This window comes from Sminthopsis crassicaudata, chromosome 3 (genome assembly GCF_048593235.1).
Source record: "Sminthopsis crassicaudata isolate SCR6 chromosome 3, ASM4859323v1, whole genome shotgun sequence".
Classification (NCBI taxonomy): Eukaryota; Metazoa; Chordata; class Mammalia; order Dasyuromorphia; family Dasyuridae; genus Sminthopsis; species Sminthopsis crassicaudata.
In genome coordinates this window covers 116773600-116786690 of record NC_133619.1, presented here as the reverse complement: position 1 = coordinate 116786690, position 13091 = coordinate 116773600, and the positions used below count along the sequence as shown (strand labels likewise).

General features: G+C 34.6%; 1 long non-coding RNA gene across 3 annotated transcripts in view; it reads right to left on the bottom strand.

Annotated features, from left to right (window-relative positions):
• Positions 1-13091, bottom strand: part of LOC141560681 (uncharacterized) — a 75389-nt gene that overhangs the window by 27320 nt on the left and 34978 nt on the right. For 2 of the 3 annotated variants that reach the window (XR_012487780.1, XR_012487779.1), the window contains exon 2: positions 9692-9782. This is a non-coding gene — a long non-coding RNA (uncharacterized LOC141560681). Of the gene's footprint in view, positions 1-2614; positions 3645-9691; positions 9783-13091 lie in introns of those variants that run through there. The other variant, XR_012487778.1, reaches the window with a different exon arrangement.

The window sequence follows — 13091 nt, the reverse complement described above, 5'->3', positions numbered from 1 at the left end:
TCAAAGACTGAAGGGATGCGAGTGGTCTACTTTGACCTAAATTACTTCAGACATATTAATATTATTCTTCTTGTCATCTTCTGAAATGGAAGCTCTGCAACATTCCTCAGTAATCTGTTACAGGAATTTAGATTGTTTAAGTTTTTTTTTCTTTGAAAATTTTTCCTTAAAAATAATTTAAATCTTATTGATATAAATTCACAGTTAATCTAAATTCTTTCTGCTTTATTATAAGCCTTTATATTTTTTCATTTACTGTAAGAAAGAAAACTCCTGGTTATCGTGCCTTGTATGAAAAAGTCTAACTAAAATAGAAACTGATTATGAACATATAGACCTCAGTTAAATTGTGGCTCTTATTCACAAGAAGAATATTGATAATGTAGTTGAAGATTCTTTGCAAAATTCTTTGGTAGAAAGGAGTATCTTGTATGAGAAACAAAGAAAAGTCTAGTTTGGTCAGGCTGTATGTAGGATGTAAAAAAAGGAAATGATATAAAAGATGCAGCTAAAATTAGGAAAGACCAAGTTTTGGAAGGTTTTAAAAATTAAACTGTTTTTTGTTGTATTCTAGAAGCAATAAGGAACCACTAGAATTTATTGAATTGGGCAATAACATAATCATAATAAGAAAAATCCTTTGGCAGTTCTGTGGAGGATGGATTAGATTAGGAATAACTTGAGGCAGGGAGACCAAGTATAAGGCTGATTATTCTGATTAATTAAATGGAATGTCCAATTTGGCTTTCAAAAGGCCTACAAAACCTGAATCAACCTTGCTTTACTCACTTTAATTTTATCGATTCCATTTGGTCTAGCAAATAGCTGGGTAATGCAGTAGTGTATAAGATTTAGAATTCTAATCCTGTTCCAATCCTGACTTTATGTCTTTGAATGTAACCTGCTTCTATTCCATTCTCTGAAAAATGCAGATAATAATAGCACTTATCTCCCTTGATTATGGTGAGAATAAAATGAGATATTTATAAAATACTTTGAACATTTAAAGCACAATATAAATGCTGTCCTGTTATTATAACACCATGATAATGCTACCTTCATTCCTTTTTATTTTTATTTCATGTTACCCCCCTTCATACCTCCTCCACTCTAGTCAAATTGGTCATATTCCTCTATTCCTGGATCTCCATGTCTTTCCACAGATAGTACTCTATGTCTACATAATTTTCTCAGACTTACTGTCAACCTTGTAAGGAATATCATAAGGCTTCATAAAGAATTTCCTTTTTTAATTACCATGTATATTTAATTTTTTGTGTGTTTTTGTCTCATTTCTTATTAGACAGAAAATTCCACAAAGGAATGGACCATGTCTAATTGAAACTTCACCATCTCTTCTAGTATGGTACTTTGCACATATTAGATACAATATTGTTGAATGAATAAATGAGTGAGTTAATAAACAAATGAAAATATTCCTCAACTTACATTTTGTAAAGCTATTTAGGAATTTCACTAGTTCTACCCATTTGGCACATAGGTATACACAAATGGGCACATAGAAAACAATTCAGACAAAAATTGTCATCCACAACAATAATGATAAACAATTATGTAGTATTTTAAAGTTGGCAAGGAGCTTTACATGTGCTGTCTCAGCTGATCTTTACAACAACCCTGAGAAGTAGGTATTATTTTCATTTTGCACATGAGAAAACTGAAACTGAAAGAGGTTAGATGATTTGCCCAGTGTCATCCTTCCAGGAAGTTTGATTTGAACTCATCTTCATGATTATGAGTACAGAATTTTATGGATGACACTACTTAGCAAGGTACATTCCATGAAATTTCCTATTTAACATTTCAACATATCCCCAAGACCTAAATCAACCTTGGAATCAATTTAGTCATATTTTTTCAATACTATCATTTAGTCTAAAATCATGGTTATGTTTCTCATCTATTTTTTTCCATTCTTAGTTGCTATTACTCCCCTTTCTAGTTCTCCATTCTAGCTAAGATGTGCTGCGAGACATTTTATTCCATCTATGGCTTTGTCCAGTTGGTCCCCATTCCTGGAAAACATTTCTTTTTCACTTCTATGTCTTAGAATTCCAAGTTTCCTTCAAAATGTGGTTTATGTACTACCACCTACATGAGACACTTCTCAATACATTTATTAGGGCCCTCTCTCCCTTGAAATCACTTTGTATATTTATGTGTATAGTTTGTATTTAATTCTCTATCTTCTCACCCCACCCCACCCCCAGAATGTAAGTTCTATCAAGGCCAGAACTTAATCATTTTTGTCTTTGTATATCTAGCATCAACCCCTGGCACAGTACCTTGCACTTAATGGGTGTTTAATAAACAAACTGGATTAAATTGAATCACATTGGGTATGCCATTTAATTCCTCTCTTGCTTCTGTTTCCTCATCTATAAAACTAAGTTTGCACTATTTATTCCAAGTGAACTTTGTGAAATGTAAATGTTAGCTGTCCTTTCCAGCTATTGTTAGTTTACAATGGAACTAGTGTTGAAAATGAAACCCTACATGAAACTCAGTTGTGTGAAATCTATAAAGGAAAGCCAATGAAAAACATTTGAAGAAGTTTCTCTGAACAGAAATGGGTGATTTTTCCTCCTCCATTGTTCCTAGATATAGGATTTATCGGTGGTTTAGGCATCAGCCAATGAACATTTATTATGTATCCTGTGAACATAGAACTGACTTAACTGATACAATGAGTCAGAAGAAAGAGTTTCACCTATTGAATCATTATCTTCATTTCCTGTACTGTGTGTTTTCTTGGGAGGTTCTCATGTGATCAAGTCCCATACTACTTGGCTTACAAAATCCATCCTGAATCATAACCCAGGGTAGTCTAGTAACATGTCAAAAAGTAGAATCTTTCTCCTCATGGGGTTTGTAGAAGCCTTGAGGCATATTTAAGGTTCATATGAGGATCCTCAGAACTAGAAGACAAAGGAATAAGGAAAAAGAGTTGCAACCTGAGCGAATATTCTGATGAGAAAGGGATGAAGACTGAAAGTTATTGGTTGAGGATTGGGTGGAGCAATAGATGTTATGAAAGACTGGGTGTGGCCCCTGAGAACAGGGTAAAGAGAGATCATCATAGTTTCATCAAATGCCACAAAAGGAAAAAAAAAATTAGGACCCCTTTGTCATAACAAAAGAAGTTTAAGGAATACAGATGAAGAATAGGAAGAAGGAACCAGGTACTCTTGTCAGAATAGCAGAGTACAAGTCCAAACTCATCTTTGGTATATTAAATGGCTCCATCGTTAAGATGCCCTATTGAAATTAAGACCTTGAGATGTAGCTTTGTTTGAAGCTTATTTCTGTTTTGAAAGCTGAGTCAATATCTAGGTCCATAGGAAGGATCAAGTAATCTTGAACTTTTTCTCAGCAAACATCCCCTGACAAAAATTGCTGAGTCATTTGGATAGTCAGGATGGATGTATCAGCTCTTAAAAAGGCAGAAGAAGCAATATTTTTCTGATGTACAGGGGCAGAGTACAACAGCTCCAAGCAGTGAATTTCAATCTCATTTTCCCCCTGTTATTACTCCATATGCACAAGCAAGAGCTGATGATGAAAGGATAAAGTTAATCTATCTCAGCAATATCATTAGTCATTTCCTTGGGTTTTTGGAGCTCCTGTAAGCAAAGAGAGAATGGAAATTTCAAAGTATGAAATTAGCACTCACTTTTACAGATATCAAGTTTGTACAGGCACATAAACAGGAATCCATTTAAAGTAAAGAACAGATGTTTATTATTGCAAAAGGGTACAATTTTCTTTTCTCACACACTGTGCACACCCACTGGTTTTAAAGGGGACTCCAAGGATGTTAAAAATGTAAAGAGACTCAGAAGTCAACTTTTAAGTTATGGTTATATAACATGAGATTTTCAAGGACAAAAAATTTTATTAAGTGCCCATCATGTGCCAGGTATTGTGCTGCATGCTAAAGATTAAAAGATAAAATAAAACAGTCCCTGCCTTCAAAGAGCTTATATTATTCTAGGGAGATAAAAAAGTAGAACCCTGCATGGGTTCTATTCCACAAAAGCAAAAAAACAAACAAACAAACAAAAATAAGAACCAAACACCCTATACTACATGTAGCACATTAAAGGAAGAGAAAGTGAAAAGGTCCCTGCTAGGTTTTAGCTGAGAAAATGGCAACTTTTATTCTACTCATTTTTAGAATTTATTTTTCAGCTTTCCCATAAGATTTATATATCTTGTTTACTCCTGAAAGAAAAGGAGTTTGGTTATGGATGTACACGGGTACCAGCTATAAGGAGACCAGCTTAAGTCTTTATAAAAGGAAGAAAATCATAGAGTTGAATCATGAAGTTGAAAGGGACTTCAAAGTCTCCCAGGGCAACAGTCTGTTACTTGGATGCTCTCTACAACAGTCCTGAGAAGAGATGATTCAGTTTCTCCTTAAACTGTTGTAAAGGAGGCCGCACTACTTCACAAGATAGTTCATGCCATTTTAAAAGACAAGACTAATTGTTAAAATGTTCTTCCTAGTTAAACTAAAACCGCCCTCAATTAGTCTCTTCTTCTCTCTCATTCTCTCCCATTAGTCTTACTTTTGTTACAGTTAAAAATCTAAAACCTGTTCAATCTGACAATCTTCTAGCTATTTGAAGATAGTTTTATTGACCCCACCCAATGCACTCTGCCCACTAAGACTTCTTTTTTTAAAGGAGTAGATATATCCAATTCTTTTGATTATTTCTCTGTCCTAATTTCTAGAATAGATAACCCCAGTTCCTTCTTTAGCACCCTCTGTAATCCCATAAACACTCTGGTTTATCATTGTCCAAGCTGAAAGGTGATACTCATCACTGAACAGAATAAGAACACAACAAACAGAAGAAAAAACACACCGTTCTGATGATGATCTATTCTTATTTGAATGAACCACCACAGTAGAATTCTATCACCTCATGCTCTATCATTCATTTAAGAAAGTAATAATGACAGCTAATAAGTTGAAACCAGGAGAAAAACCTGAACTTGACCAAGTACATATAGAAAAAATTCGTTGGTTGTGAAAGTAAGTTTCAAAGGTTCAGTTTAAAAGGAATCAATTTTCAGCAGAAGTTTTCAAAATAATAGAATTACTTCAGTAATTTTTTCTAAAAATAAAGTTAACTGAGTGTATAATAACTATAAATTCCTATCTCTCAGCACTATGAAATCATTGTGAGAGTGATCTATGCACAGATCAAGGATATTCTTGATGAAAATATGAGAAGGGAATATGGAAGTTTTTACATTTTTCCCCCTAGAACAGACTATAAATTTGCGATTCCAAAATGGACAGAAATTTAGAGCTTAAATAATTTCAACTTATGACATATAAAATTATATGTCATAATGCCTATTATTTGTTGTTTAAAGAACTGACTATAGCTTTAACAGATAGCTTTAAACAAAATGTTTCATATAAATATATTTTTAAATCTTGGTATATGTGATTATAATATTAACTATAGACAATAGTCCATTAAATCAGTTGAAAATTTGTTCATGTAAGGCCATATGTCATGTCATGGATTGTCCACCAAACAGATATATTCCCTAATGATGTTTAGGTTCTCTTGATGTTCTTATTTGTAGATGACATTATATTTATTCCAACAAACCTCAGAATACAGCAAGGATTTCTCCATAATTTCAACTATGATGGGGAAAGAAATGTATCCCTCCCCAAAAAACCTTAGAACTATTCCTTTGAGTAAAAAGACAGCAGACAGAGCTTTGAGTCTGTAGTTAGGATGACCTGAGTTCAAATTCAGACTCAAACTTTGGTTTATAAGTGTGACCCTTGGCAAGTCATTTAACCCTGCCTCAGTTTCTTGGTTTCTACAAAATGAACTGGAGAAGAAAATGGCAAATCACTCCAGTATCTCTGCCAAGAAAACCCTAAGTGGGGTCATGAAAAGTTAGACACTGCTAAACAACATTTGGGTAAAGGGAATAGTTTATAACTGACGATAGAAAAAAGGCAAAGCAAATAATGTCTTACTTTGCTCTATTCTTCTCTACCAAAAAGAATGGTTTTTGGCCTAGAAGGAGAAGAACTAAAATAGCTAATAGGGAGTTACTATAAATAAGATGATAGAGAGAATCTAGTTGCTTTTGATAATAACAATAATATTGATATTACTATAATGCTTTTAAGTTTGCAAAATATTTTACAAATATTATTTCATTTTATCCTCACAACAAACATAGTTTCGAGGTGCTATTATTATCTCCATTCACAGGTGAGGAAACTGAGTCAGGTGACAGTTAAGTGATTTGCCCAGGGCCATACAGTTAGCATGATTATTGATTAATTCAAAACATGAGCTTAGATGATCTACATCCTACAATATTGAAAGAACTAGGAACTATGATTACTGAAACAATGATTTCCCCCCCCCTCCCCCAGGCTGGGGTTAAGTGACTTGCCCAGGGTCACACAGCTAGGAAGTGTTAAGTGTCAGAGGCCAGATTTGAACTCGGGTCCTCCTGAATTCAGGGCTGGTACTCTATCCACTGTGCCACCTAGCTGCCCCCAACAATGATTTTTAAAAGACCATGAAGAATAGGGAAAGGTGCCATAGCACTGGAAAAGAAAAAACATTGCTCTAGTTTAAAGAGAGACAGAAAGAGAAACAGAGAGAGGAAAAAAAGAGAGAACAGAAAGAGACAGAGAGATGGAAAAGAGGAGAGAGAGAGATTCTATAAATTATAGTATGGTAAGCAGATTCCTAGCAAATCTCTAGAATAGGAATTCTTAACCAGGTGATAGATTTAAGGATTTTGTGAAATCAGATGGGAACAACAACAACAACAACAACAACAACAAAAAAAAAAAAAAAAAAAAAAAATATATATATATATATATATATATATACATATATATATACATATATATATACATATATATATATACATATATATATATACATATATTTACTTTACTTTGTAATTATGTGTATTTTATTTTATGTAAAAAATTTTCAATTATCTAACTCGATTATTCTGAATCAGCATGCCAAAGGGCTCCATGACACAAAAAAGGTAAAGAATCCTTGTTCTAGGACATATACATTTATGAGCAACTAGAAAGGAAAATTGCAATTACTAAGAGCCAATGTGACTTAATCAAGAGTAGGTCTGGCCAGACCTACCTCATTTTCTTTCATGACAAGGTTACCAAAGTTATAGGTCAATAAATTATTACATATATATATATATATATATATATATATGTGTGTGTGTATATATATATATATATGTATATATGTATAAAACATACCTAGATTTAAAAAAAATGTTTAACAAGGTTTCCCATGTTGTCTTTTTTGGCACAAGATGAAGAGATGTAAGCTAAATGATAATAGAGTTTAGATGGTTCAAAACAAGTTGAATTTGACCTAAGGAGTCTTAATGGGCTAATACCAATGTGGATGGTAAATATGGCCAAAATATTGAAAGAAGAAGAGGAAGTCCTCCTATTGATTATAGTTGAATCCTCCATGAATGATTCACTGAGAGACATGGATTAGAATCACCTAGTATGGGAAGGCCTGAAGGAGCAAAGATCTATGGGGGAGAGTAGGAGGAGGGATAGGGCAGTATTTAGGATTATAGAATTTTAGGTTTTTCAGTTTGAATAGAACTTAGAGATCATCTGGACAAAACCTCTCATCATTTGGATAAGTAAACTGAGGACAAGAAATACAAAGTGATCTGCCCAAGATCATATAGGTAATAAGTAGCAATGCAGAGATTTGAACTCAAGTCCTTTCACTCAAAATCCAAGACTTTTCATTGCATCTAACATCAGTGAGATCATTTATCCATAGTATCTACAATGACTTTTTATATATAAATACTGAACAAGGAGGCAGGGGTGTAATGAGCATCTAGTGTGAACTGTTTCTACTAGCTAGCTTCTAATCTTCAGTAAATGACATTTCTATGGCCCTTAGTTTTCTTATTTATAAAATGTTGCTTTAGAAAACTATATGATCTCTTAGATTCCTTTTATTTAAAAATTCTATGGCCTATAACCTTGCAATCATTTTGACATTGAAAATATTTTAGTAATCTCAGCTTCCTGTGCACTGAAAAAATCATGGTGCTTAAAAGATAAGATTAGTTTGCTTTAGGTTAATATTGATGTTATTATATTTATTCCTTTCTTGTACAGAAAGCTACCTTCAGAAGATTGTCACACTTACCTGTTACTTTTGAAAATTATTTAACTATCTCTGCTATTTTGTGATGGTATTTCATTCATGTCCTTACTGTCCTACAAGTATCCTTGATGTAATCCATTAATTACAAATATTCTATTTAACTGCTTTTGTGTATATTTTATATATTGGTTCATTGGTCAGCATATTATGCCCCTGTAAGAGAAAATAAGTTCCTTGAAGGTGTTTATCAGGGGTGCACTGTTAAAAGTTTAATAACTTCTCCCCTTAAAAAAGTATACAGCATACTTTTAAGTTTAATCTATATTATTAATATTCTCTCCATCACTTTCTTAAGTCTAGACATTCAGCAAAGCAATAAATAAAGTCCTAATTTGTCATGTTTGCAGATTTCCAAGGTGTAAATGTTCATATTGAAAATTTGTGGCTCTCCAGCAGGCTTTAAGCTGACTCCAGATACCCCTGGTAAGAACTCCCATTTTTTTTCCTTTGAATTACCAGTATTTAGCAGTGCAGCCTACTAGAACACAGTGGGCACTTAATGAATGATCATTCAGATTAACTGACTCTATCACTGGGTCTAAAACAAATTCGTTACCTGGTCACTAATTTTTTTTCAATACTAGTTATATCTCAAACTAAGACCAAACTCAAAGACATTGGAGTTTTAATAAAGGACAGTGAAGATATAGTAGCATCTGAATTATAGATATGAGCCGAAATATGTTTGTTTTTCTTTCCCAAAATGTTTGAGGCATTTGATGTGTATAAATATAGCTATGCTCAAACTCTGTGTGATTCTCAGGCTGACCCTTCAAACAGTCATGTCAGTTGTATTTCCTGAAACAAAAGGAAAATATTCTACTCAGAGAACTGGGGAAATGATTCACAAGTGTGCACAGTTTCACTTAGAGAATATGAGTAAGAAGGAGCATGAGACCATAGTGGAAGTAACAGAATTAGAAAAAGACTCATTTGAAAAAGAAAGTTTAGCCTATAGTTAAATAGTAAAATCACTTGCTCATAGGTAAAGGATTAGGGAATTGAAGAAGTCAGTACTCATAGAATTATGAGGTAGTCACATGACCCCTTTCAAAATGTGCTTCCCTCTTAAAGCAGCATTAGCCCCGACCGCAAGAGATTTAAATTCTATACTCAATTGTACCACTTCCCAGATGCAAGACCTTGAACAAGTCACTTCCCTTTTCTAAGCCCCAGTTTCATAGTCTTTACAATGAAGGGAATTGAAGTGATTGATCTTCAAGGTCTTTTCCACTGCTTACATTCTATGAGTCTAGTAGGTTCAATGAAGTTAAAGAGCATTACCTAGATCCAGCCCCTGAAGCCATGAAGAACATGGAAAATGGAAGGTAGTGCTACCCACCCTTAGAATCCCTCTTGCACTCATGGCTTTGGAATTTATAAATGAACATCTACAGATGTAGCAAAGACGATCATTGTTTACTTACCTTTACTTCCTACTCTCATTTTTATTATTAAGTGTTGTTACATTTCTGAAGCTTGATTCAGCACGTAATTGCAATCCTCCTCTCTGGGTCACTGGTCAAATTTATTGCAAAAGAAAAATGTGAATCATTATTCAAGAGCAAATTCCACATATTTTCCACTTTCTAAACCTTTCAAGCCCTCTCATTTGGTACTAGGCCGATTCATTCCAAGGAACAGCACATTCCCCAGAGGTAATCAGATTGATGTAGTAGAGAAACTAGACCAGAATCTTCAATAGAATGGTTTCCCAAGTTGTTTGCAGTTTGCTATTCCTAGGTTTCAATTCCATTTCCTAAACATCATTAAATCTCTTAAGGAAAAAAATATGACTGTGGTGCAATTGGGTGAAATCACCCTAAAGTGTAGAGCTACTCAAAGAAATAAGTTTCTATTCCCTCCTCCTTTAATCCATGAGACAAACAAGATGCTATTTTCATTACTTATCTCCTTTTCTCTACACTAAGGAAAAATATAAATAAAAGAAAGCTGAAAAGAATGGTTCCCATCATTAACTTAAAGTGCCTAATACCTGAAGGGACTCTACAATTCACAAAGTAATGAAGAGCTTCTAGTCAGTATGTAGGGAGGCTTCTATTTCATAAAGAATGCTATAGCAGCAGTTACTTATTCTCCTCTAGTTTTCATTCCCTTCTCTCCCTTTTTCCCACATCAAGGCCATTGTACAACACAGATTACTTTTGGTAATTATATTTCCTGAATTGCTTGCTAAAATAGTTTTGAAAGCTCAAAAGAGGAAGCATTTCAAATCCAGGAAAAAAACAAAACAAACTAACTAATGGTCAAGTTGATGTCATTAAATGAATAGGACAACAGCATCTTATAGTAATTGTAAATCACCTGTTTGCTGGAAAAGTTGGTGAGTCATCAATTGATAAATGAGTGCAGCATTGCCTTGTGCCTTGATGCCTTGTGGATTGTTTCTATTCCATTTTTTCTTATTGGCATTGCCTGATTGGCTATAGTGATGAATAAAAGAGATGAATCTAAGGAATAATAAAAATTAAATGCCTTTGAGCATAAAATTAGAAGTTTTTAGAAGTCAAAAGGACCTTAAAAATCATTTAGACCAAATCCCTCATTTTATATAGATGAGGAAACTAAGGACCTTAGAGGACAAGTGATTTGCCCACTATCAAATACAAAAGCAGGATCAAAACTCCAAATCCAGTTCTTATTCCACAATACTATCTCAACATCATGATAATATATTAATCTCTGAGTCTCTGTCACTGTCTCTGCCTTTCTGTCTGTCTCTATCTATTCTCTTTTCTCTCTCTTTCTTCTCTTTTCTCTCTCTTCTCTCTCCTCTCTCTTCTCTCTCCTTTTTCTCCTCTCTCTCCTCTCTCTTCTCTCTCTCTTTCTTCTTTCTTCTCTCTCTTTTCTCTTCTCTCTCTCTTCTCTTTCTCTTTTTTCCTCTCTCTCCTCTCTCTCTTCTCTCTCTCTTTCTTCTTGTTCAATGAGGGATTTAGAAATCTAGATGGTTTCTAAGATCCTCTTAAGTTCTAAAAATCTCTGATTCTATGCTCTGAAAGGCATTTAATTTTTATTATTTTTTATTGTTATTCCTCTTACAGCACTTATATGTATGAAGCAAATAATTTGAACTCTTACTTGGAGATTGGTTCTCTATCGCAAAGCACTGCTTGTTTTTACCAATGTCAAAGTTAAGTTTCTAAGATCAATATTGTTTTCAATCCAATTGTCAGCCATTCATGAAACAAACAAGCCAACATAAATGCATTCTGGGAAATACATGAGATTTGCCAAGGCCTGATATTAGCCTGGAGGAATACAATACAAAATAGACACATGGACCCTAGCCCAGAAAGAAAAAAAAAAAATGATAATATTGTGACTCTCCCAGGTGGGTCTTAGTTTCCTTTCTGTTACTCCCCAGAGGATATAACTTCATATATCTAAATAGTCCATTAGAGGCAAGCCTGCAACAAACATTTGTTCACTATGTGTCAGGCACTATATTAAGCACTGGGGGTACATATATAAGCAAAAAGGTAGTTCCTATCTTCAAAGATCATGCATTCTAATGGGGAAAGACATAAAATGGAATTGAAAAAAGAGGAAAGTATCCTTCCATGGAGAGTCTGGAGTGTCAACCTAGAAGACTTTAAAATGCCAAATTGAGGAGTTCCTGTTTTTAACTGGAAGCAATAAGGAATCAGAAAAGACTTTTGAGTAGTTGATAATATGATCTGAATTGGATTATAGTAGATAAGACACAAGAGAATAATTCTGCAAAGGAGATTAGGGTATTGTTAAGAAAGGCATAAAATCCAAAGAGAGAAGTATCTGCAAACCTGAGGGTAGAGAGTATCTTAGAGGAAGCAAGTCATCAGCTGATTCAAAGATTAAAATTAAGAGCCAGTCCTTCATTTTGTGATGAAGATGGAAGCCAGATTGTAGAAGGCTAAAAAATATTTGGGAGGTAGGGAAGTAGATGCAAATAATCCTTTCTAGGAGTTTGGATATAAAAGTACCAATTTTTCTTACTGAATGAATACTAATTAAACTGTTTGATTTATCATCTCCCCTATCTGCCCCCCAAACACTGTGGGAAGAGGGGTCAAGCTAGCAATCTTTTGTCCTCCAAAAACTCCACCCCCTGTCCAGAAACAGCCTTTCCTGCATACATTCTGATGATACCTGGATCCTGAGCCACATCAGCCAGATAAATGTCATGATGTTCTCACTTCTATTTGTATGAACATGGATGCATAACATATGCAAATCTGTGCCCTTGTTCTATGGCTCTGGGGGAGAGGGAGGCAGTGAGGTGGTAAAAGCAAAGAATATGTTATTTCTATATATCCCCATATACCCATAGCTGAAGAAGGCTCAACCATGGAAGGAAAGGGTTGAAAGAAGAACTATGAAGGAAGAGGTATTAGGGATAATGCTTGCTACCCAAAGCCAATCAGATGTGCCTTCCAGATTTTCCTGATGACATAGGGCTGCTACTAGTCCAGGATTTTCTGATACTTCCCTTCACTCTCCACCCTGCCCTTATATCTGGATCATACCAATGTACTTAACATAAATTATTGGGAGGTAGCCACTTGTGATTTCCATCACCATGACCATCCACTATTAAGTCTGGACTTGGATGAGTCTATATGTTGGAGCCAGGAGCCAGCCTACTCAGGGACAGTGGGTGCATGAATTCCCCAATCCTTTGGTACAAATGTGGTAATAATCCCTTATAGGTCCACAACTAGCATTTGTTGGAAGACACACTAAAGTTTCCAGTTTTTCCTCACCATCAATAACCATCACTTTTTTACCTGGAGGCAACTGGCCCTTCCTAATTTTCTCAGCATTGGG